Consider the following 24,602-nt stretch of genomic DNA (forward strand, 5'->3'; position numbering starts at 1 on the left):
ATCAGTGCACTATTTGAAGTCTTAGCCTTCAAGCTTCATCCTGAAGAATCTGATCAACTTATAAGGTAGTCTTGAGATAAGCCCCTTTAGAAACAAGCATAAGCATATTGAGAAAAATCTCAAAGACAGGTTCAACCATTCATTGGTAAGAAATTTTGGTAATAGTTGAGGCTTTATCATGTATAGAATTGAAGATGTCTTAAGAATTGTTGCAGACTAGAGGCATTTTTTATAGAGAGGGTTTGTCCCTACAATAGTGAATACTCTGAGTTGTCTTGATAAATCTTGCATTGAGACAAACCCTAAATTGAAGACAGGCCTAAAAAATTACATGAACAACTCCATGTTATGAAACCATCTCACAAAAAGATAGAAAAGATAGATCAATGCCTTAGAATTCAACCTCTTCGAGGGGGCAACCTCCTTTACATTACACAAATGAATGGTTCTTTAATGATTCAAATGACAAAACCTCCTTTCTATATATAGGAGTCTAAGGAGTCACAATATAACCCAACCAACCTAACAATAATAATATAAAGGCACAAAATAACAATAGAGGGATTCTATGGGGCACAGTAATAACAATATGGGGACAATAGGGGCACACCAATATTAATAAGGGATACAGCTACAATAGTAATGGGGTAATCACTAGTATTATAGGGACCTAACATGCCCCTCTCCTTCAAAAAAGTTGTCCTCAACGCTTGAGTAGTTCTGGATGCTTCTGTATAAAATTCTCATCCTCCCATGTGGAATATTCAGCGGATAAGTTCTTCCACTTGATGAGATACTCCGAAATTGATCGATTTCGTAGTTGTCGAGTTCTTGTTTCTGTGATTTCTTCTGGTTCCAATATAATTTTTCCTTCCTCGTCAAGTTCTGGCAATATTATTTGAACTGGGAGCTTGTCACCTATAACCTTCTTTAAACATGAAACATGGAAAACTGGGTGCACTCGAGAAGTTGCAGGAAGCTCCAATTTGTATTCCATAGTACCAATCTTTTGCAACACCTTGTATAGACCATAATACTTTGGTGATAATTTATTATCCTTCTTAGCTTGCTTGAGGAACATTTGTTTATATGGTTGTAGCCGTAGGATTACCCAATCACCTAAATCAAAACTTCTTTCACTGCAATGTTGATCTGCCTATTGTTTCATTCTATTATGCGCCAACATGAGGTTATCCTTTAAGAGTTGGAGGACTTGTTGTTGATGCTCGATGTGATGTTCCACTGCTTGAACCTTAGAATTTTCTCTTAAATATGATGTGATGGATGGTGGTTGATATCCATAAAGTGCCATAAATGGGGTCATTTTTGTTGCTGTATGGAAGGAAGTGTTATACCACCATTTAGACATAGGCAACCATTTGACCCATTATGTCTATTTATCAGATACAAAGCAACGAAGATATCCTTCCAAACATTTGTTTACTATCTCAATTTGCCCATCAGATTGAGGATGATAAGATGAGCTATGAGTTAACTGAGTACCGATACAAGAAAATAATTCTGTCCAAAAATTTCCAGTGAAAATGGGATCTCTGTCACTTACAATAATCTTTGGGTTTCCATGTAGCTTTTGAATTGTTTCCATAAATGTAGTAGAAATTGTACTGGATTTAAATGGATGTGATAATGCACAAAAGTGTGCATACTTGGTAAGTCTGTCAACTACCACCATGATGACACTCTTTCCCTCAAACTTGGGTAAACCTATGATAAAATCCATTGAAACCTCCTCCCAACGTTGGCTTGAAATGGATAAAGGTTGTAATAGACCTGGGGTCTTAATTGTTTCAACTTTGTTTTGTTGGAAAACCAAACATTCTGCCACGAGCTTTTGAATATTTGATTTAAGGCCATCCCAAAAAATTCCTTCTTAACCTTGTGGTAAGTTTTTAAAAATCCTAAGTGCCCTCCTAAGGGAGAAGTGTGCAATTCCATAAGAATATTTTGTTTGAGTTGGGAATTCTTACAGTGGTATAAGCGATCTTTGTACCATAACGAATCATTTTGCCAACTAAATGTATCAGATGTATTGGAATCTTGTTGTAACTTTTGAATAAGTGCCCACACTTCTTCATCATTCTTCCATTCCTCCATTGCTTCGTTTATCCAATCTGGTTGGATAATAGAAATGGCACACAACAATGCTTCACATCCTCATCCTTTCTTGAGAGTGCATCTGCCACCACATTTTGCTTCCCTTTTTTGTAGATGATTTCAAAGTCATAACCCAACATCTTTGTGACCCACTTTTATTGCTCTTCAAAGGATAATATTTGTTCTAAAAAGTATTTAAGGCTATCATGATCCGTTTTTACCTTCGAGTTTCTTCCCATTAGGTAGGGTCGCCATTTCTTAAGTGCATGTAGTATTGCCAACATTTCCTTCTCATAAATAGCTTTGTGTAAAAACTTTCCCTTGATTGGTCGACTTTCAAAAGAAATGGGTCTTTCATCTTGTATTAAAATAGCACCAATTCCATTTCCTGAAGCATCACATTCCACAATAAAGGTTTTTGTGAAGTCTAGTGTAGCTAAGACCAATGCTTGGCACATTGCCTCTTTAAGATGTTCGAAGGCCTTTGTTGCTTCTAGAGTCCATGAAAATGCATCTTTCTTCAATAATGTTGTTAGAGGTGCTGCTATTCTCCCATAATTCTTAACAAACTTGCGATAATACCCTATCAACCTGAGAAATCCTCAGAGATGCTTTATGGATGTGGGGATTTTCCATTCCTTAATGGCTTTAATTTTGCTAGGGTCTACCTTAACTCCTTCATGAGATACAATATGACCCAGATACTCCACCTCTTGTATTCCAAAGAAACATTTGGATCTTTTTGCATATAATTTTTTCTCCTCCAATAGTTGTAGCACCCTGTCAACATGTTCAACATGATCCTTTCAAGACTTGTTGTAGATTAGTATATCATCAAAAAATACTAACACAAATTTTCTAAGGAAGGGTTTGAAAATGGAATTCATCAAACCTTGAAATGTAGAAGGTGCATTGGTAAGGCCAAAAGGCATGACCAAAAATTCATAATGACCCTCATGAGTTCTAAATTTTGTTTTCGGAATGTCTTCAACCTTCATTCTGATTTGATGATATCCTGAACAAAGATCCAACTTGGTGAAGTAAATTGATCCATACAATTCATCCAGTAATTCATCAATGATAGGAATGGGAAACTTATCTTTAATAGTGAGCTTGTTGAGCTCCCTATAATCCAGACACATGCGCCATGATCCATCCTTCTTGTGCACCAATACTACTGGAGCAAAGAAGGAACTTTGACTAGGTTGAATTATACCAACCTCTAGCATTTCTGCAACCATACGTTCAATTTCACTCTTTTGGGCATAGGGATATTTGTACGGCCTGATGTTTGGAGGAACACTTCCTGGAATCAGATGAATAGCATGATCATGATCACGAATAGGTGGGAGACCTTTGGGAGTCTCAAATACCTTGGAATGATTGTCCAACATTTTTTGGAGATCTGGAGAAATAGATGATTTTGATGTGGAAACATCTAGTGAACATAATTGTGCAGTTACACCTCTTTGTTCCTTTTTTAGAAGATTTGTCATACTGTTAGAGCTGATTATCTTTCCCAGTTTCCCTATAATACCCCTTAATTCAACTTCCTTTCCTTCCGCTGAAAATTTCATCAAAATTTATTGAAAATTAAAAGCTATTGTACCCGAGGATTGTAGCCATTGGACTCATAGTACAACATCAGCACCTCCCATTGGAATGGAAAGCATTGGGCTAGTCAATACATATTCTCCCATGGATAGCTTGATATTATGGCACTTTCCAGAGCAATTTATTATTCCTCCATTTGCAACTATCACTTGACACTTTGGTGCTGGATATAGGAAGCAATTCAATTCTTTTGCTACCTTATAATGAATAAAATTGTGGGTACTTCCTAAATCAATCAACACTATTACCTTTTTCTTCTTGATTTGTCCTTCTATCTTGATGGTTTGAGGAGTGGTAATTCCAGCCAATGCATTACAAGATATGGTTGGATTCATTTCTTCTTTATCTAGGCTTTGTTCCTAGAGTATATCCTCTTCTTTTGACCTTTCTTGCTCCTTTTCTTCTTCCTCTTCACAATCTATGTAGAATAATTTCTTCTCAGCACACTTATGACCTTTAATGTATTTCCTATCAAACTGTAACAAAGCCCTTTTGCTCTTTTTTATTTGTTGTGGTGTCAACCTTATAGGTTGTGGAAGACTAGGGACAACAACACTTCCATATTTATAGTTGTGAGTGGTATGCTTCTTGGTTTCCATAATTTTTCTTTCCATTTTCTTGCTAACTTGAATGCCTTCTCTAATGAATCAGGTTCCCAGAGGCAAACATCATGTTGGATATTATCCTTTAAAGTCCCTATGAACACATCAATCCTATGCTCCTCTAGAATATTTTTTACCTTTATGTTCAATTTTTGTAACTCCTCAATGTGCTCCATTATTGAACCCTTTTGTTTGAGACTTATCAATTGGCTAAAAAAAGTGTTGCTTTTTGTATCCTCATAATGTGCTGTCAATTCTTCCGTAAAAATTTCCCAAGTGATAATTTGTTTATGGGAGCAAAGCCATTGATACCATGCAAACTGATTTGGTTCCAAATATAAAGTTGCAATACGTACCTTTTGTGTGTTTTGCACATTATTGAGATCGAAAAATTGCTCCATCTGTAATATCCATGTTGTGGGATCCTTGCCATCAAAATTCCTCATATTGATTTTTGGAATATGGTGGGTCTTAGATCCAACATTAGAGTCTATGAAATGATGATTAACATTTCTTTTGTTCACATCATGAGTTTCCTTTGCTACCCTTTCACCATTGGTAAGTATTTCTTGTAGAAAATTTGTCAAATCTGTCTTCAAATCTGCCATGCCTGTCTTCAAATCTATCTTCAAATCATCCATCTTAGCTTCCACACCATTCATCTTAGCTTCCACACTCTTTATCTTATATTCCATGCCATTTATCTTAGCTTCTGTTAGCTTTTGTGAGAGTGACATTTGTTGCACTTGGTCTTGTAATTTTGATATATCATGTAGCATTTCTTCCTCTTCTTCATGAGTCATGCTAGAGCTTTCAGGTTTCTTACTAGGTGTTTGCATTTTCATTCTTCGGGGCATCAGTTACCGATAATAATGCTCTACTATGACCTTTGAATTCCTTCAAAATAATTTTTCAAATCAAGCTTAAGCAAAAATTTAAAAAAATATACACAGCTTTTTTCACTTTGTAGGAGCTCGATATTGCCTCTAATGTATCTCTGTAATTTCATATCATCCAGTTCTAAAATTGTGATTTGAAGTAGCCCTCTGTGTCCTCTTTCCAATGCCACTAGTCTGATCCAAATTGGATTCTCCAAGGAAGAGTTATGCCAAATCTCCCATAGTGACTTGATTATAGACTAGTTCAGTAGAGCAAACTTGTACGACGTGCCACGTGTCCCTGTTTTGACATTTGGCTCTGAAAAATATATATAAGAAACTACAGTCTGTCATCTTTTTGTACCTTCTTATGAAATTTCAATCCAATGCTCAAAGAGAAAGTTATGATAATTTTCCCCAGGTCACCTGTTTGGAATGTAATTTAGGAGTTTGCAAAAAGATCAACTTCCTCAGATCATATATCCACAAATATAGTGTGAAAAGATCTGAAATTTGGATCCGAGGTTTAGTGTGATTTCGTCTCAAATGGGTTTTTTTTTTTCACTTCTGAAACATTGCAAAAAAAAATTATAGCGAAAATGCCATGATGACCTATTTGGAGTAGCGAAACCCTAGAATCCAAAGCTCTGATACCAAATGTTGTGAAACCAGCTCACAAAAAGATAGAAAAGATAGATCAACACCTTAGAATTCAACCTCTTCGAGGGGGCAATCTCCTTGACATTACACAAATGAATGATTCTTTGATGATTCAAATGACAAAACCTCCTTTCTATACATAGGAGTCTAAGGAGTCACAATATAACCCAGCCGACCTAACAATAATAATATAAAGGCACAAAAATAACAATAGAGGGATTCTATGGGGCACAATAATAACAATATGGGGACAATAGGGGCACAAAAATATTAATAAGGGATACAAATACAATAGTAATGGGGTAATCACTAGTATTATAGGGACCTAACACTCCAATAACTATATGCACTAATTGTTGAGTATCTATGGCCTAACTATGGAGTCTTCTGGAAAATTTTAAGGTATGGTTTTTGAACATTGCAAAAAGATTGAAAGCCCTAAGCATTGATTTTTATGGGAAATCAAATCCTAATTCAAACAATTAATTATTACGGAGAATTGATGGTGATATATTGACTCAACTATTGAAGATTTAGGCCATAGACCCGTGCACATACGAGTACTAATCAATTAATATTTGTAGCATCTCTTGCATACTCTACATGATAGAGAAGTTAACCTTAAGAAGTTAATTTATGCTTGGATTCTCTTTTAGTATGAGAATTATGGGAGAGTTGTATTGAACATTTCATGACTGGGACATGAAATTGAACAAATCTTATTCTAGGATATAGTAAATTTTCACAAAATTCTCATCATTAGCAACCAATACAAACATTAGGAAAGGTCAATTTTCATTAGAACATCAAGGGTAATTTATCCATTGGTTTAATTGTCACAACAATTTGAAACAATTGAAGAAGTCTATCCTTGTTTAGCAGTAAGGGTTTCATTGAATATTCTTGTAAGTGATTCATTATCCCTCGTACAGGAGCCCATAATTTTTTGCTTATTTTATTATCATATTTAGGGTGGTTGGGTGGTGGAAGGTAAGAGAATGAGTTCTCCTTTAGATTGTAGCCTGAAAATACTTCAGGGTGGCAGGGTGATGCTAGGGTAAGTTGAAACTTGCAGGGTTTTGGAGCATCCTATCAGTTGTAGCTGATAAAACTAGGGTGTTGGAGCATCCTTCCAGTTGGAGCTAGTAAAATCAGGGTGTAGGAACATCCTTTTAGGAGTTGGAGCTTCCTAATAAATTGAACACTTTTTCAAAATACTAGGGTTCTGGGGCTTCCCTTTTCAATTGAATTTGAAACATATTTTGTACTCATAAAATTATTAGAAAAGCATTTGGTGTTTTTTCTCCTAGAAGGGTTTCCACCTAAAATTTATTTTGCATGGTTCTTTTTATGTGTTGATTTTTAATTTGTTATTAATACTTTGAAAAATTAATCAATTTACTAATGATAAATATTGACTCACCCCCCTCTTAGTATTTCCAATAATTTGTATCAGAGTAGGTTCGTTCACAAGGAATTTAACCATTAGAAAGGAGATCATGGAGGGCACAAAGATCAGAGTTCTAGTACTTAATGGACAATTGTTTTTGCATTGGGATGGAAGGATGAAAGCATATGTGTAGGGACTAGGATGTGAAGTATGGTAATCTGTAATGACTGGATACACAGAACCCTCAACTTCACTAATGAATAACACAAGTAGGAATCTCTATGATAATAATTATAAATCTAGGAAGTCTATTATGAATGGTCTAATAGAGTCAGTGTATGTAAAAGTAATGCATTACAAATCAGAAAAATATGTATGGGATAACCTCCAAAATATATATGAAGGGGGAACAAAGGTCAAGGAAGGTAAGCTTTAGAACTTCAGAGGAAAATTTGAGTAGTTGAAAATGAATGAAGATGAAAATATTGCAACTTATTTTCTATGAGTTGATGTAGTAAATCCCATACAAGGATTGGGAGAACTAATTGAAACAAAGTGATTGTCTAAAAAAATACTAAGATCACTTCTGATGAGATTTGATGAAAAGGTCTATATGCTAGAATAAACATTAGACTTAGAAAAGGTCGACATGTATGAATTGCATGGAATACTTACAACTTACGAAACGAGAATAGAATTGGATAAAATTTCCAAAAGAGAAACAAAGTTTACAACATATGAGAAGATAGAGAAAAAAGAAACAAAAATCAAAGCCAAAACACAATTGTAGTGGTAACAAAATTTCAAATGAAGAGATAACAAACTATGTGAGAAAGTTGAAAAGAGGAACATGCAAGTATGATGGAAATCTCGTCTTGAAATGTTTTAATTATGTTAAGATTATTGATTTTTCTTCTAAGTTTCCTTACTCTAAGAACTCAAACAATGATGATGAAGAAGAAGCCCCAAGGAAAGCAAAGAAGAATCAAAGAAGACACAAGAAGCAAGGAAAAAAGAAAGGCTTTAAGAAAATATTTTATTCAAAAGAAGGTAGCTCCTCATCTGAAGAAGAGAGTGATAGAGACATTGAAAATGACACTGGAAGAGTATTACATGAGGGCTTCACCCAATGAACCTATGAAATATCACATGTGTTCATGGCATACTAAACAATACCCTTATTTTGACTACATATTAGAAAATGCCTCTAAAAGTCACATTATTTAACCCCCTACCAATACGCCACTCAATACACCTTCCCAATTTTAAAAACCCCTACTTTCACTAGATATTGTAGGTGTCCATTTTTTCATTAACATTTTTTATACCCTTTATAGTTTTTCATTAACTTTGAGCACCATTTTTTATATCTACCAATATAAAAACCCTTTACCCCATATTATATGCTCAATCTATTATGTCAATTTTTCCTCAATATATATCCCCAAATATGAACACATGTGGTATGGTATTTCACCCCCAGTGAAGACCCCATGGAGTATTATTCATGGTAAGGGAAAATGGGAAGGAAACTCTGGGAGAGAAGGAAGAATATGAAGAAGAAGTAAGTGAGGTTGATCTTCAAGGAGAGCTTTCCAGTTCCTTAAAGGATCTTAAGGTTGAAAGGAGAAATTTCAGAGCACTGGAAGCCAAGTTAAGAGAATTGAGTGAACATGCCAAAAGACTCAATAAAAAGACCAAAGAATCAGAGAAGATCATCATGAATCTTGAAGTACAATTTGAAGAGGCAAAAAAACTTGAATAATCACTTAAAAGAGAACTAGAAGAAAGAAGCAATACAAGCGAAGATTTGGAAGTAGAGATATTCTCTCTACGAAAGGAAACCCATAAAAGGAATGTATAGTAGAACTTTGAAAATAGCTCCAAAGTATTGGATGAAATCATTAGTAGTCAAATACCATGTAGTGACAAGACAAGATTAGGCTACAAGAAAACACTCATTAAAGGCTCAAGTTCCTTAATGACATAAAAGGAAGACGAACAAAAAACTTATGTAGAAATTATTAAGGGTTCCGTCAAGAAGGAACAAAATTTTCCAGAAAAAGAGAAGGTTCAAGAGACACAGAATAAACATCCCACAATGAAGAAATCTTAAGAATGAGGCCTTTCAATAATGGCATCACAAAGAATATCTCTTCCTCTTAGGTAACAAACCATCTTTCTTAGTGTTTGATATTCATGCAATAATTTTTAACATGAAGTTGTAAAATACAAATCCTATGCTAGGAATATAAGCAACTTTCAAAGTTACTCCAAGAATGATTATCCTGAAAACTCTTGGTAATATTACAAGCAAAATTATAACAGGTTTGGATACTTGAGTAATGAAGTAGAATGCTACAAATGCAACAATTTTGTACATTTGGATAATATTGCAAGCTAATCACTTCTCAAAGGGAATCACGTCATGTTGTCAAGGCTCCTTCAAAGATTTGGAAAAAGAAAAATGAAAGTTGTGGCATAGCCTTAAAGGATCAAAGCAATAAAAGTGTATGATATTTCGATAATGGTTGCTCAACACATATAATAGAGGATAAGAAAAAAATTGTGTCTTTGTAGGAAGATAGTGATGGAACAGTCTCTGTTGGAAATGATGGCTCTGTAAAGGTAATAGGAAAGGGTGTAGTTAAGATCAAAAGAAAGAAAGACACAACAAAAAATGTGCTACTCATTGAAAAATTGAATAAAAAAATGCTAAGTGTGATTCAAATGTGTGATCAATGGCACACAATTTTCTATTTGAATCAAAGAAATGTGAAATAAGAAGGGAGAGATTAGGTAGGTTGGTCAAAACAACAAAATAAACTCCAAATGACATATACACCTTGGATGAGATTGGAAAGGAAGGTTATTTATTGGATAAATATGATGAAAGATGGCTCTGGCACAAGAGGATGGGACACATGAACTTTGACAACCTAGTCAGAATCAACAAAAAGGAATTTGTGAGAGAAATGCTAGAGATTTCAAAACCAGCTAGCACTTAATGTAATCATTGTAATCCTATAAAAAATATGAGTTGAGTTGAGGACCAAGGAACATTCAACTTCAAAACCATTAGAGTTGGTACACACCAAATTATGTGGACCAATGAGAACCAAAGGATTGGATGGTGAACAATACTTCATGCTAATGGTTGACGATTATACCAGGATGACAACAGTCAAATTTTTGAAGAAGAAATATGAAGCCTTTGAATGCTTCAGAATCTACAAGGAGATGGTTGAGAATGAAATTAATATGAAAATCAAATTTCTAAGATTTGATAATGGAGGGGAGTTCACATTTAAGGAATTCCAACACTCCTATGAGGAACAGGCAATACAAAGACAATTCTCAGCAGCCAAGACACCACAACAAAATAGATTCATTGAAAGAAAAAATAGAAAATTTAAAGAAATGGATAGGACCACCTTGAATGACTCCAAATTAGGTGATGTATTTTGGGTCCAGGTAATGGAGAAAAAAGTACACATTTTAAATAGAGGAATGCTTTGAAGAAACATTGACAAAACCATGTAAAAACTGTGGAAACGAAGACCAGTAAATGTCAAGCACTTCAGATTTTTTAGGAGTAAGTGCTACACTAAGAGAGAAGACAAGAAGATCAGGAAATTTGACTCTCGAGTAGATGAAGACATATTTTTTTGTGTACTCACAAAAGAGAAAGGCATACAAATGCTACAATATAAGATTCAACAAGATAATTGAGATAATTTATGTAACCTTTGATGAAACAAAGACGAAGAAGGGATCATCATCTTCAAGGAATGAAGAAACACAAGTACCAAAGCAAGAAGAAAAGGTTAATGAAGAAAATGAATAAGAGAAAGAGGAGTCAACTACCAATCAAGAAAACAATCAAAAGGCACCATCTAAAGCTCCCAAATTCTAGTAGCTAGAACAAATTCATCTTGCTTTATTATCCACACTTGAGCCTAGCAACTTTGAAGAAGCTAGCCATGATGAACACTAGATCAAGGCCATGGAAGAAGAATTGGATCAAATTGAAAAGAATGATACATGGGAATTGGTTCCAAGGCTAAAGGAAAAAAATTTCATTGGTACAAAATGGATCTTCAAGAACAAGCTGAATGGAGATGGACAGGTAACCAGGAACAAAGAAAGATTGATTTATAAAGGATATGCACAGGTTGAAGGAATAGACTTCTAAGAGACATTTTCACCTATCTCCATAATGGAATCCATCAAGATGTTCTTAGACAGAAAGTCAACCTTTATGAATAGAGAATTAGAGGAAGAAGTATGCATATAACATCTTGAAGGATTTCTACTCACTGGCAAGAAGGATTACATTTGCAGGTTAAAGAAGGATTTATACGATCTCAAGTAGGACCCTAGAGCTTGGTATGCCCACTTTGATAGGTATTTGTAGAAACATGGATCCAAAAGAGGAAGTGACAATAGTAACTTATACATAAAGGTTGAACAAGACAATTTGAATCTCATTGAAGTGTATGTGGATGATATCATCTTTGGGAGAAATGTTGACAGACTAAGTAAGAAGTTTTCTAGTGACATGCAAAGTGAGTTTGAAATGTCCTTACTTGGTGAGTTGACCTTCTTCTTGGGACTTCAGATATCTTAGGAAGACAATGGAATATTCATTTGTCAAACCATTTACATTAAAGAAATGTTGAAGAGGTTTTAGATGGAGGATTGTAAACTAGTTAGCACTCTGATGGTGATTGGTTGTAAGTTAAGCAAGGATGTATATTCAAGGATGCAAATCAAAGAATGTATATATTGATGATTGATAATCTACTATATGTGACAGCCTCAAGACCAAATGTGATGCAAGAAGTTTGTCAAATGGCACATTTCCAAGAAGAAATAAACTTAATCCCATGTTGTTGCAGTTAAAAGGATCTTTTGATACCTCAAAGGAACAACATGTTTTGGACTATGGTATCCAAAATGAAATCATGTAACTATCACAACCTATACAGATGCAGATTGGGTAGGAAGTGTTGATGATCGTAAACTAACTAGTGGAGTATCCTTATACTTAGGTGGTTGTATTGTATAATGGTTGAATAAGAAGCAATCTTCAGTCTCCTTATCCATATCAGAAGCAAAATATGTAGCAGCAACGACATGTTGTACTCAAGTCCTCTAGATGAAACACACATTGTAGGATCTACAGGTGAAGTTCAATGATCCGATTATGATGTTCTATGAATATAACAATTCTGTAAGTATCTCCAAGAATATTGTCATTCATTCAAAAATAAAACACATTCCTATCAAATATCATTTTGTTCAATAATAGGTTGTAGAAAAGAACATAAAGGTGGAATACATTGGGACAAAGGAACAACTAGCTGACATCTTCACCAAAGTTATACTACATGATATTTTTTAGTATCTTTAGTAGAAGCTTGGGATTCTACGAGGTTCACATTGATATGCTTTCCATCTAGCTAAGCAGAAAGAGAAAAGGTATGTTACAATAAAAGAGTAACAGACATCTTGTTAGTAACCCTTTGCCATTGATGTCAAAGGGGCAGAGAAAACAGTCAGGACGATCAATGCATGGAGTTAGGGGGAGAAGTAATCACAGGGGGAGTACATGTGTTGACATCAATGACAAAGGAGGATATTGTTGAATTATGGTTGTCATTGATTTCAACCCAAGCAGTGCTAGAAGAAGCCTTGACTTTAATGACAAAAATGACAAAATAATTTATTAAAGTCTTATAGGGTCAAGATCACCTTCATTGGATGACTCACGTTATATTGACTCTAATGGTATGTGGCACGCCATGAGGGTCCTCACATTTTGAGAGATATTCCCAATCAAATTTAGTGCTCTCGTCTTGTGGTCAACATCCCCAAAATGAGATGATATGGTAGCTCTTCATTGGTTAGCAATTTGTTTAATTAATGAGACCAAGATGGAATTTTGTCTATGGTTTAAATTAAATATTTTGTGGATCCTTTTTCATGGGCATAGGTGTTTTTGGCTCCAATTAAAATAAAAAATCAAATTTGAAATGTATTTTAAGATGGTTCCCTCCAAATATGTAAGTCAACCTCAGTTAAATAATTCAAATTTTGAAATTTTCCCTCCATTTGAATTTTGACCAGTCCCTCCTAGAAGACTCTCTAGAAATTATAAAAGGAGGCCATCTCTCTCCTTAAAGGAAAGTATTTGGACACTAACATTGTGAAACAATTAATGTGATATTCTTACGATCCTATGTAGTCTTGAAGATCAGCGAGGGAGGTATAGTTTTAAGGTTTTCATCTTGGTTTTGTTTGTTTTTTTTGGGTTGGGATCTCACAAGACGCGACTGAAGGTAGCTGCATTCTATCCAAGGCTTACTCATTTCTCCTTCAAGGAAAATGAATGTGATATTTGAATTCCTTTTCATTTCTGCAAGTTTTGGAACCTACTAGGGAAGTTATTTTTGAATATATGAAGCAAGGTTTTTGGTTTTTTTATCAGATAAGGGGACTCTATAAAGTTTTGAGCCCATTGGGTCTTCCTAGTGGCACATATCTAAAGAGTTTCTTCGGGGATTTTACATTCAGATTAGATTTTATCCATTTAGCCTCCCAGCAGCCTCTTCATAGCAAGAATTCAAGCATGATCTGAACTCGCTCTGCCTTAGAATAGACCCTAGTCTGAGTTATTTAATGCTTTTTCCTATACCCTAATCAAGAGATCTAAGAGCTACTGAAGTGTTTTTTTTTGTACATTAAGGTTTCATTGGTAGAACTATGCAATATTTGAAGTCTAAGCCTTCAAGCTTCATCCTAAAGAATATGATCAACTTCTAAGGCATCCTTGAGATAATCCCTTTTAGACACAAGCATAAGAATATTGAGAACTATCTCAAAAACAAGTTCAACCTTTCTTTGGCAAGCAATTTTGGTACCAGTTGAGGGTTTATTTTGTATAGAACTAAAGATGCCTTAAGAATTATTGCATACCTTAGACATTTTTTTTAGAGAGGGTTCGTTCCTGTGATAGGAATACTTTGAGTTGTCTTGATAAATCTTGAATTGAGACAAGCCCTAAATTAAAGTCAGGCTTAAATAATTACTCCATCAAATATACACATTAATTGTTGAGGATATGTGGCCTAACTATGGAGTCTTCTGGAAAATTTAGAGGTATGGTTTTTTATTCTTGCAAAAATATTGAAAGCCCTAAGTAGTGATTTTTATGAGCAATCCAATCCTAATTCAAAAAGGAAATTATTAAGGAGAATTTATGGCAATATGCTGACTCAACTACTGAAGATTTAGACCACAAACCTATGCACATCTGAAGACTAATCACTTAATATTTGCAGTATCTATTGCATAATGTACATGATAGAGTAGTTTACCTTAAGAATGTAATTTACATATGGATTCTCTTTTAGTATGAAATAGGGAAGAGTTGTATTGAACACTACATCATTGGGATAGGAAATTGCACATATCTTATTCTTGGTTACAATAATTTTTCATAAAATTTTCATCATTAGCAACCAAGACAAGCATCAGGAAACATTCAGTTTTCATCAGCAAACCTAAGTTACATTGTCCAAGGGTTTCATTGTCACATCCGTTTGTAGTAGTTGAAGAATTCTGGATTTGTTTAGCAGTAAGGTTTTCGTTGAATATTCTTGCAAGTAGGTCATTATCTCTAGTATGGGTTCCCACAACTATTTGTTTATTTTATTATCATATTTAGGGTGGTTGGGTGGTGTGGGGAAAGATAGTGAAGTCTCCTTCAGGTTTTATCTTGAAAATATTCAAGGGTGGTAGGGTGGTGCTAGGGAAAGTTGAATCTTGTAGGGTGTTGGAGCATCCTATCAGTTGTAGCTGATAAAACTAGGGCGTTGGAGCATCCATCCATTTGGACCAGGTAAAATCAGGGTGTAGAACCATCCTATCAGGAGTTGGAGCTTCGTAATAAGTTACTCTTTTCTAGAGTATTATGGAGTTGGAGCTTCCCTTTTCTATTGGATCTTAAGCATATTTTGTACTCATAAAAATTATTAGAAAAGTGTTCAATGGTTTTTCTCTCGGAAGGGTTTCCACCTAAAATTTCTTGTGCATTGTTCTATTGATGTGTTGATGTTTTAGTTGTTGATAATGCTTTGAACAATTAACAAATTTTACTTGATAATAAATATTGATGCACCCCCCTCTCATTATTTCTAACATAATTCTCCTAAAATTAGTCCCAAACAAATCAGTTTAGAATTTTAACTATAACTTTTTCTGGGAGGTTTTAGACCATGAAACATAGATAACATTGAGGACATTTTTTGGAGAATCTGGTTAAAATTATATATCTTGGTTCGCTATAATTTCATATATATGCACTAAGAAATTTTGGGTTCTTGAATGTTATTGAAATATGTTTCAAACATGATACTGATTTATGCCCATTTGGGAGAGGACAGGAGTAGTAGAGGTGATTTTCAAGCTAGGGTTATAGATTTGCAGAAGTGTTCTCCATGGAGGGATGCAAAGGAGGGAGCTCCACTCCCTCCTACAAACAGGCAGTGACCAACAGAGGTAAAAAAATGATAAAAGAAAATAGAGGTCCTTCAGAGGTAAGACAAAGAAACAGGGAAGAGGAGCAGGATGGCTCTAAATCGATGGAAAATAATAACACCACAGAAAGCAAGGAAGCGGACAAAGAATAGGAAACAAAATAAAAAACACAGAAAGGACCATGCAAGCCCAAAACTACTATCATGCCCAGAGTAGTTTTGAATGATCCTGCTTTGCAGGTTCATCGAGATCATATGCAGACTTATGCAATGTAAATTCATGGGCCTATGGCCCATTGAAAAAGCTTTACAGACATGGATTAAATACCACTGGAAACCAAAAGGAAGCATAGAACTACATCTGGGGTCAAAGGGATTCTCTACTATTTCTTTTGCAAATATTTAGGATAAGGACAGAGTGTTTGAAGGAGGGCCCTACTTTTATGCAGCAACTAGCTTGTACATGCGACCATGGGTTATGAATTTTGTCCCAGAATGAGAAACTTTTACCTCAGTTCTAGTTTGGGTCAGACTCTACTCTCTACCTTTGGATTACTGGCAACTAGAATCCTTATCTGCCATAGGAAACAAGCTAGGGCATTTTGTCAAAGCCTCTGAGGCAACTAGAAGAGGAAAATACACATCCTTTGCAAGAATATGTGTGGAAATGGATCTTTCTGGAGCTTTGCTAGATGAGGTAATCTTGGAAGTGTTTGATGAAGAATGGGTGCAAACAGTGGATTATGAACATATCCCATTTAGATGTCGTAAATTCCATGAGCATGGCCACCTATTCAAGGATTTCCCTCTCAGTAAAACGGAAAACAAGTGCAAAGCTAACACCATGAAAGATTCTGAAAGCTTTCAAAAGGTTGTCCGGAAAGGAAAGGGAAGCAAAAAGGGATCAAAGCAACTTCAATTAGAAAAACAACGAGCTAGTCAAAATAGGTCTCAAGCCCTAGAAGAAGAGGATGTGATAATGGAAGCAGAGCAGGTCAAGGGAGACAGTCCAGTGGAGGAGGGGAATGAAGAAATTGATGAGCAAACCCAAAACAACAATAAACAGAAAGGGGAAAGGATGGGTGACATAGAACTGGAGATGGACCAGGAAATGACCCAGAGTGAGATGGAAATGGAGGACAACGAACTCCAGGAGATTCTTGAAAAAGAGAATCTAGATCTAGAAGGATTCTTGAAACAAGGCACCAGGGAAGGAGTGGATTTGTTACCTCCAGAAGAGTTCCACAGAGTTCAACAGCTGTTCCTATGGAAAACTCAAACCAAAGGGCTAGAAAAGCAAGGAAAAATGAAAGACAAGGTAATGAAGGGGTGAAAGCTATGAAAACCACACCAGGACTAGCACCCAGAATCCCAGGAAAGAAACGAGGCCGTAAAAAGCAAAGCGAACTGTTGATGGAATGTGGAAAGCTAATGATAGACTCAGGTAAGATGAAAGACCTATCCAGTTACTCCTTTACAAATCTTTATTAATGAAATTCACTTCTTGGAATATAACAGGTCTAGGCAGTAGAAGAAAACAAAGACTACTTAGTAATAGGATGAAACAAGCAGCTCCTGAGGTGATCTTCATCCAGGAAACAAAATGTTCCATGCAAAAAATAAAAGAGATTCACAGCAAATGGCTCAATAAATTTGAGTTTCTGGAAGTCAAAGCAGAAAATTTAGCAGGAGGAATTCTCACGCTTTGGAACCCCCAAAAAATTGACATCATAGATGTAGAGGCATCTAGAGACTATCTATCAGTGGTCATTCAACCAATGGGAGATAAAGAAATTTACCTGGTCACGAATGTGTATGGCCCCCAAAGATTGGATGGTAAACTCAAGCTTCTAGACTCCCTGCAGGATCTTAGGGAAAGACATGCAAGAATCCCTTGGATCTTAGGGGGTGATTTCAACATGATCAAATCGTTGTCGGAGAAAAAGGGGGTACTAGAATTCTAAACAAGGACTCTTATGCATTTCAATCCTTCATCGATAATATGAAGCTAGTGGATATTTTAATGAACAATGATACCTATACTTGGAACAATAAAAGAGGAGTAGTGTCTCAGGTGACATCCAAATTAGACAGATTCATAATCTCAAAAGATCTTATGATCAAGGATAAGGACATAATTGCAAGAGTTCTTCCCTTTGGAGGCTCTGATCACTGGCCAGTGCAACTGGAAATTCAAGGAATTGGTACTCCAAAGAATCAACCTTTCAGATTTGAAAACAACTGGCTCTCCCACCCAGATTTCTGCAACATCATTACCATCTGGTGGGTAGAAGATCTGAATATTTAGGGCACAAGAATATTCCTTATTCAAAAAAGACTCAAGCATATCAAACTCTAGCTCAAGGAGTGGAACAAGAAGGAATTTGGCAACATTTTTGAAGCAAAAACAACAGTTGAGGGAAAAATGTAGGAGCTCAACCAAACCCTGATCAGGGAGGGTTTTGACAAAGATAAAAATGATCAGGCAACTCTATATCATCAAGAATGGAAGAACTTATGTAAACAAGAGGAAATTTTCTGGTGTAAAAAATCCACAGTTCAATGGCTAAAAGAAGGAGAACGTAATACTAGATTCTTCCACAGATCCACTATGGCGAACAGAGCTCACAACAAGATTTATTCGATTAAGGACGACGGAGGTAACCTGCTCAAATCTCATGAAGAAATAGAAGCAATTCTGATTTAGCACTTTCGGGGTACTTCTCAAGAAGCCGGATTAGACAGGGATCAATACATCAATATTATTTCAAACCATATACCTAAGCTGGTTTCCAGAGAAGAAAACTTCAACCTCAATAGACCAGTCTCGGAAGAGGAGGTCAGTGAGGTCTTAAAAGAAATACAAAATGGTAAGGCACCAGGCTCGGATGGATTTAATGTGGATTTCTTTAAAGCTTGCTGGAACACAGTGAAGTAGGACATTTTGGACGTAGTGGAAGACTCCAAAAGGGAAACAACTATATTGAAGGCTCTCAATACCACCTTTATTTCACTCATCCCTAAACAAGATGTGTCTCAAACCCCTGACAGGTTTAGACCCATAGCCTTATGCAATGTGGTCTATAAGATAATATCCAAAGTGGTGGCCAATAGACTCAATCCTCTTCTTCCCACCCTAGTGTCAGTTGAATAGTTTGGATATGTGGAAGGAAGACAAATCCTAGGTAACATCATTCAAGCTCATGAGGTGGTGCACTCATTGAATATCAATAGGAAAGCAGGAATGATCATGTAATTAGATATAGAAAAAGCTTATGATAAGCTGAATTGGAACTATATCAGAAAAGTTCTAACAACTTTTGGGTTTGATAATAACTGGATCAGATGGGTAATGGCCCTAGTTACTTCTCCTAGTTTTTATGTCCTGGTCAATGGTTCTCCCTCAGAGACTTTTAATCCTTCAAGAGGCCTTAGGCAGGGAGATCCACTTTCTCCCTTTCTCTTTATACTCATGATGGAAGGACTGGGTGGAGCGATTAAGAAAGCTAAATTAGATGGTGAGGCCAAGGGTATCCAACTTTCTGAAGATGGTCAGGCCTTAACTCATCAAAAATTTGTTGATGATACCATGCTACAGGGTATCCCCACGGTCAAAGAAGATCTAGCTTACAGGAAAATCCTGAGAGACTTTGCTATGGCTTCAGGTATGGAAGTTAATCTCTCCAAATCTAATATTTGTTTCTTTAATACTCACATTGCTATTCAGAGAAATATTTCGAGGATTTTGGGCTTTCAAAGGGAGTCCCTCCCTTCAAAAAATTTGGGAGTTCCTCTAACATCCAAGCCTTTACACAAGATTATCTAGGAGCCAGTGATTAACAAACTACAAGATAAAATCAGGAAATGGACTACCAGATCTTTAAATTTGGCTGGTAGGCTAGTGTTAACCAAGGTGGTCCTACAATCAATACCAGTCTTCATGCTATCTGCTCTTCCAGCACCAAAAGGAGTCCTGCAACAACTTAGAACCATTCAAAGAGATTTTCTTTGGGGCAAGGGGGAAGAATGAAAGAAATGGGCCTTGGTAGCATGGGAAAAAATATGCAAACCTAAAATCTACGGTGGGCTTGGATTGGATGATCCTAAGATTATCAACAAGGTTTTAGGAGATAAATTATGGTGGTGATGGGTTAAAGACCCAGAGGCTCAGTGGGAAATGATTTGGAAAGAAAAATATGCCAGCACTTGGTTAAATAACGATCTCATAAGAATTTCAGGACATAGATGTCACACGGAATTTGTCAAGGGTGCGGACACGACTGACCTTCCTAGAAGTCTAAGACGTTCTAATGACAAACAAGACAAAATGGAGTGATCTTTCTCTAAATACACCTTTTACAACATGAAAACTACAAGTGTTTAGGCTTACCTTATTCCAAAACGCTGTTGTTGAAGTCCGTTCTTGACGATCCGGATGAGCTCCTCCTTCAAGTCAATTCCTGCAACCACAAACAATCAAACAATTACCAAGCACTTGCATTTCATATAATAAAACATATATTCAACATGCAGACCAAGGAACACATGAAATAACTCATTAACACAAGCTATTGAGAAAAATAAACCAGTTTGTATTAATAACGAAACAAAGAAACTCTTACAACCTGGCCTTGGTGTTGTGCAAGTTCCTCCCAGGGTCCATCAAGGGTTTTCCTCTACTTTGACAAAGCTCACCCTCTTCCAAGTAGAATCAAGTAAAGACAATCTCTCCTTACAAAGGCTCTAATGGAAGACCTAAATCCTGCAGCATTTACCCAAAGAAAATGTATAGCTCCAACCTCCTCTCCTTCTGGCTCAATGCCTTTATTTATAGTGCTGTAAAGAGGTTATTCAGGTCCACTATCAATGGGATCATCCCCCTCTATGGGTGGGATAGCTCCCTTATTGATGGGATAAGTTCCCCCTTAATAGAGATACATGAACCAACTGGAGGCGCATCCAATTCATCAAACCGACCTCTAGAAAGTTCTAGAAGTAACCACAAGTAACTTTTTTAAGATGAAACTCGCGCATTTTGCCTTTTACAGAAGGACGCACCTGTCCCTTAACATACAGAGCGTCCAAGGACGCACCTTTTGTGAACATGGTCAGCGTCCCCGCAGGTAAGGCTAGAGAGAACCTGCGACCCCAGAGATAAACATATTTTTTACAAGACTTTCTCTCTTCTTTGAGTTTGAGATGGATAACAGAGGCATAAGACTTGCCTAAGAGGGTAGCATGACTGTTGATTTGAGCCATACTAACTGTAAGTGGTCATGGTGACATTTTTTAGTGTAACAGATTGCCCCCTAAAGTGCGAAACCTGGAATAGATTTAGGGTTTTGTAATTCTAGGAAGGGTGAAGCGCTTTATCATTTCAAGGATTGTCTTGTGGATGACCTGGTTGGAACCTGCAATTTTCAACACAAAATACATGGATAAGATTATATCATCACTGAGGTAGGCATTCCCATACTCAGATTCAAAACTTTAACTAATGGACTAACTATTATGATACAGGAATGATCTTGCAGTACATCATTTTTTATAGACTTTTGTAGACACAGTATGGACGCAGCCATCTGTTTATGATTAGTCTACATAGATAATGAATACAAAACTCCTCGCAGCCTGGATGGTAGAAACCAGATCCAGGGTCTTCACTTCTACTTCCTGAATTGGTACGATTCTAGCCATCTGATTAAATGATTCGATGTCGAACATGTTAGAAACCACTTGATTACCAGTCGATGATGTAAACTGTTAACAAGTGTGAGAGAAACCACCAGTAATGTCAATGGTTCTCAAAGTACCAAGCACAACCCGTGAAATGTGAATAGATGTTTTGATGTCGAACACTTCACGGAATCCTTTGATCGAAAGTCAATGATGTAAACTGACGTCAAAGGCGAGAAACCTGCCATTGATGCATGCAGACTTCAAGGTGCTGTCGATTCCTAAGTCATCTTTCTAGATAATGTGTCGATGTCGATAGAAAGCGACCCGTTGCAGGCAAGCCCACAACACGAAATCATTGTTCAAGTTGAAGAAATGTTGCTGTAAGGACTGACTCAGGGATGGTCAAATGGATGACAAGTATTTTGCAGATGAAAGTTTTTGCTTGCAGACCTCTTGAACACATAACGACACAACAGATGGCTTGGTGACGTATAACTCAAAGTTAACCCCTGGAACCCGGTTAAAGACTTTCAAAGTGATTTGGTCAACTGTGAGGTAAAAGATTTCCCAACCCAGGTGAATGAAAAGTGTCGTGTTCAAGAGCGGTAATAAAGTTTCTTCTGAGACAAAAGGTGACAAATAGGTTCATTCTTCTCTTTTTTCCCCCACCATTTCTGGCAAGTACCTCTTTATTTTTAACAAGCTTGAGGAGGATAACATATGCTTGATTATAAGCTCATCCTTCGGACGAGTCCAACCTAGTTTAAATTCGAACCCTAGGAAGGAGTGGTTCGTTCCTATTTGTAATTGAACAGGTCCTTTACTGTAAAAGTTTAACGAGTCCAGTATAGGAGAAACTCGGCGTTTTTCATTTTTAGAGAGTCTGAAAAAACAAAAGGAGACTCCACGTTGAACTTTTTCGTATATTTGTGTCCCTCAAGCCCGAAAAAGTATAAAATAATACCTGGGGGAACCGCTTGATCTTGCGACCAAGGAGTACTTTCATAATAGTGTCGTTGACCTGAAAAGTAAAAAGCGATCAAGGACACGTCGTTTTATTTCCTTATCGAGTTTGAAACGACAAAAACCCGGCAATCTTTTCCTGATTTTGCGGTCAGAAAAGAGCTAAAAGGGGACCGTCTTTTAATTCCGTTTTAACGAGTGTAAAAGAAACGCTCGACAATCTTTTCATGTTTTAAGAGTCTGAAAAGGGCTTAAAAGAGAACTCCAAGGTTTCACTTTTTCGTAAGTTTTAACGAGTTCGAAAAAGGGATAAAAATGTACTCATGGTTTTCAATTTTTCGTAAGTTTTAATGAGTTCGAAAAAATGATAAAAATGTACTCATATGGCCAACTTTCAATTTAATTTACGAGCAGGAAAAGATGGAAAGAACTCGGCATTTTCATTTGTTTTACGAGAATGAAAGATAGCAAAATAATCTCGAGATTTTCATGGGTTTAACGAGTCTTGAAAACAACTGAAATTGACTCGAGATAGGTTTCATTTTTACAAAAGCTTGAAACAGAGAAAAACTATGCTTCAAAGTAGTTTCATTTTTTCACAAGCTTGAAACAAAAAGAAAATTGTGCTTGATGCCCCCTAAGCATAACTGTTAGAGCGCATGCCCCCCCCAGCTTCATTTCATTCAACTAAAGTGGATGAAAATGAAGGTTCAAGTACGAGATCATTTGAGAGACTGGACCTAAAACAAAAACTGAAATAACTAACCTAAATACACAACTTAACATCTATGAGATCTAGTCAATCTCTCGACTCAAGTAGAGGAGGATTTGTTTCATTTTTTAACGAGCTTGACACAGGAAAAGAACTATGCTCGGATTTAGTTTCATGTTTACGCAAGCTTGAAACGAAAAACTATGCTTGTTATAAGTTCGCATGCCCCCAGCATAATGATGCAAATCAAGGTACATGCCCCCCAAGCTTCATTGCATTCAATGAGGTGGATGGAATGAAGCTTTACTTTCAAGATCTTGGAAAGACTCGTGGGAGTTGTTTCATTTTTTAATGAGCTTGACACAAGACAAGGAACTATGCTCATAACTACTTTCTACAATCTATATAGCCTAAAATCTAGCTGATTCATTTTTTAATGAGGTTGACTCAGTAAAAGAACTATCCTCATACTAGCCTGTTTCATTTTTTAACGAGGTTGGCACAGGAAAAGGAACTGTCCTCGAACACACTGATTCATTTTTTAACGAGGTTGACACAGTAAAAGGAACTTTCCTCGCTAATCCTACTTTCCTATATAACCTACTATCTACCTGATTCATTTTTTAATGAGGTTGACTCAGTAACAGGAACTTTCCTCATAACATCCAATTTCATTTTTTAACGAGGTTGAGAGAGGAACAAACTATCCTCGTAACATTGATCATGGTTTCCAACTGGAGGAAAGACATGTCAATGGACACACCTTGATCATGGCTTCCAAGAGGTCTTCATCCGAAGGAAGAATACTTCTTGGGAAGGAACACATGTCAAGGGACTCAAAAGGGATAAGAACATCGTGTTCAAGTAATCCCATAGAGTTTTCCATGTCAATTACCGGAGCTAAATCAAAGGAAGATGAGCAAACAGTGAGAGGCTCACTTACATTGGTAACTGAAAACATGGGATCAGTTGCCACATAATTAACCCGTGGCAGGGTAGATACCACTTTAGAATCAGGAACATTTAGGGGTGTCATATTATTGGTAGTTGAAAAAAGACTAGGGAACGAAAGCTGGTCTACAGTCACAATACTGCCATTGTGAGGGAAAGACATCACGCGAAAGAGTGTCGATACGACAGCTTTTATTGCATAAACATAGTCTCGCCCAAGGAGTAAATTGAAATCCAAGGGACCTCGAACTACCATAAGATCAACACAAACAGTTTTACCTTCCAAGGTAATAGAAAACTTAGGAAGGATCCCTAAAGGTTCACTAATTGTTCTGTTAAAAGCTTTCAGATTCTGCGTAATAGGCGCAAGCTGAGGGGAACCCAAAGCTTTCCAAACAGCTGAGGATAAAATACTAACAGAAGCACCTTCATCTACCTGAGTACGATGTATGTCCCTACCACCAGCCTTGACAATGATTTGGAAAGGGATGGAGG

This window comes from Pinus tabuliformis, chromosome 9 (genome assembly GCF_031772625.1).
Source record: "Pinus tabuliformis cultivar Carrire ecotype Pingquan chromosome 9, CPIR1, whole genome shotgun sequence".
NCBI classification, from domain to species: Eukaryota; Viridiplantae; Streptophyta; class Pinopsida; order Pinales; family Pinaceae; genus Pinus; species Pinus tabuliformis.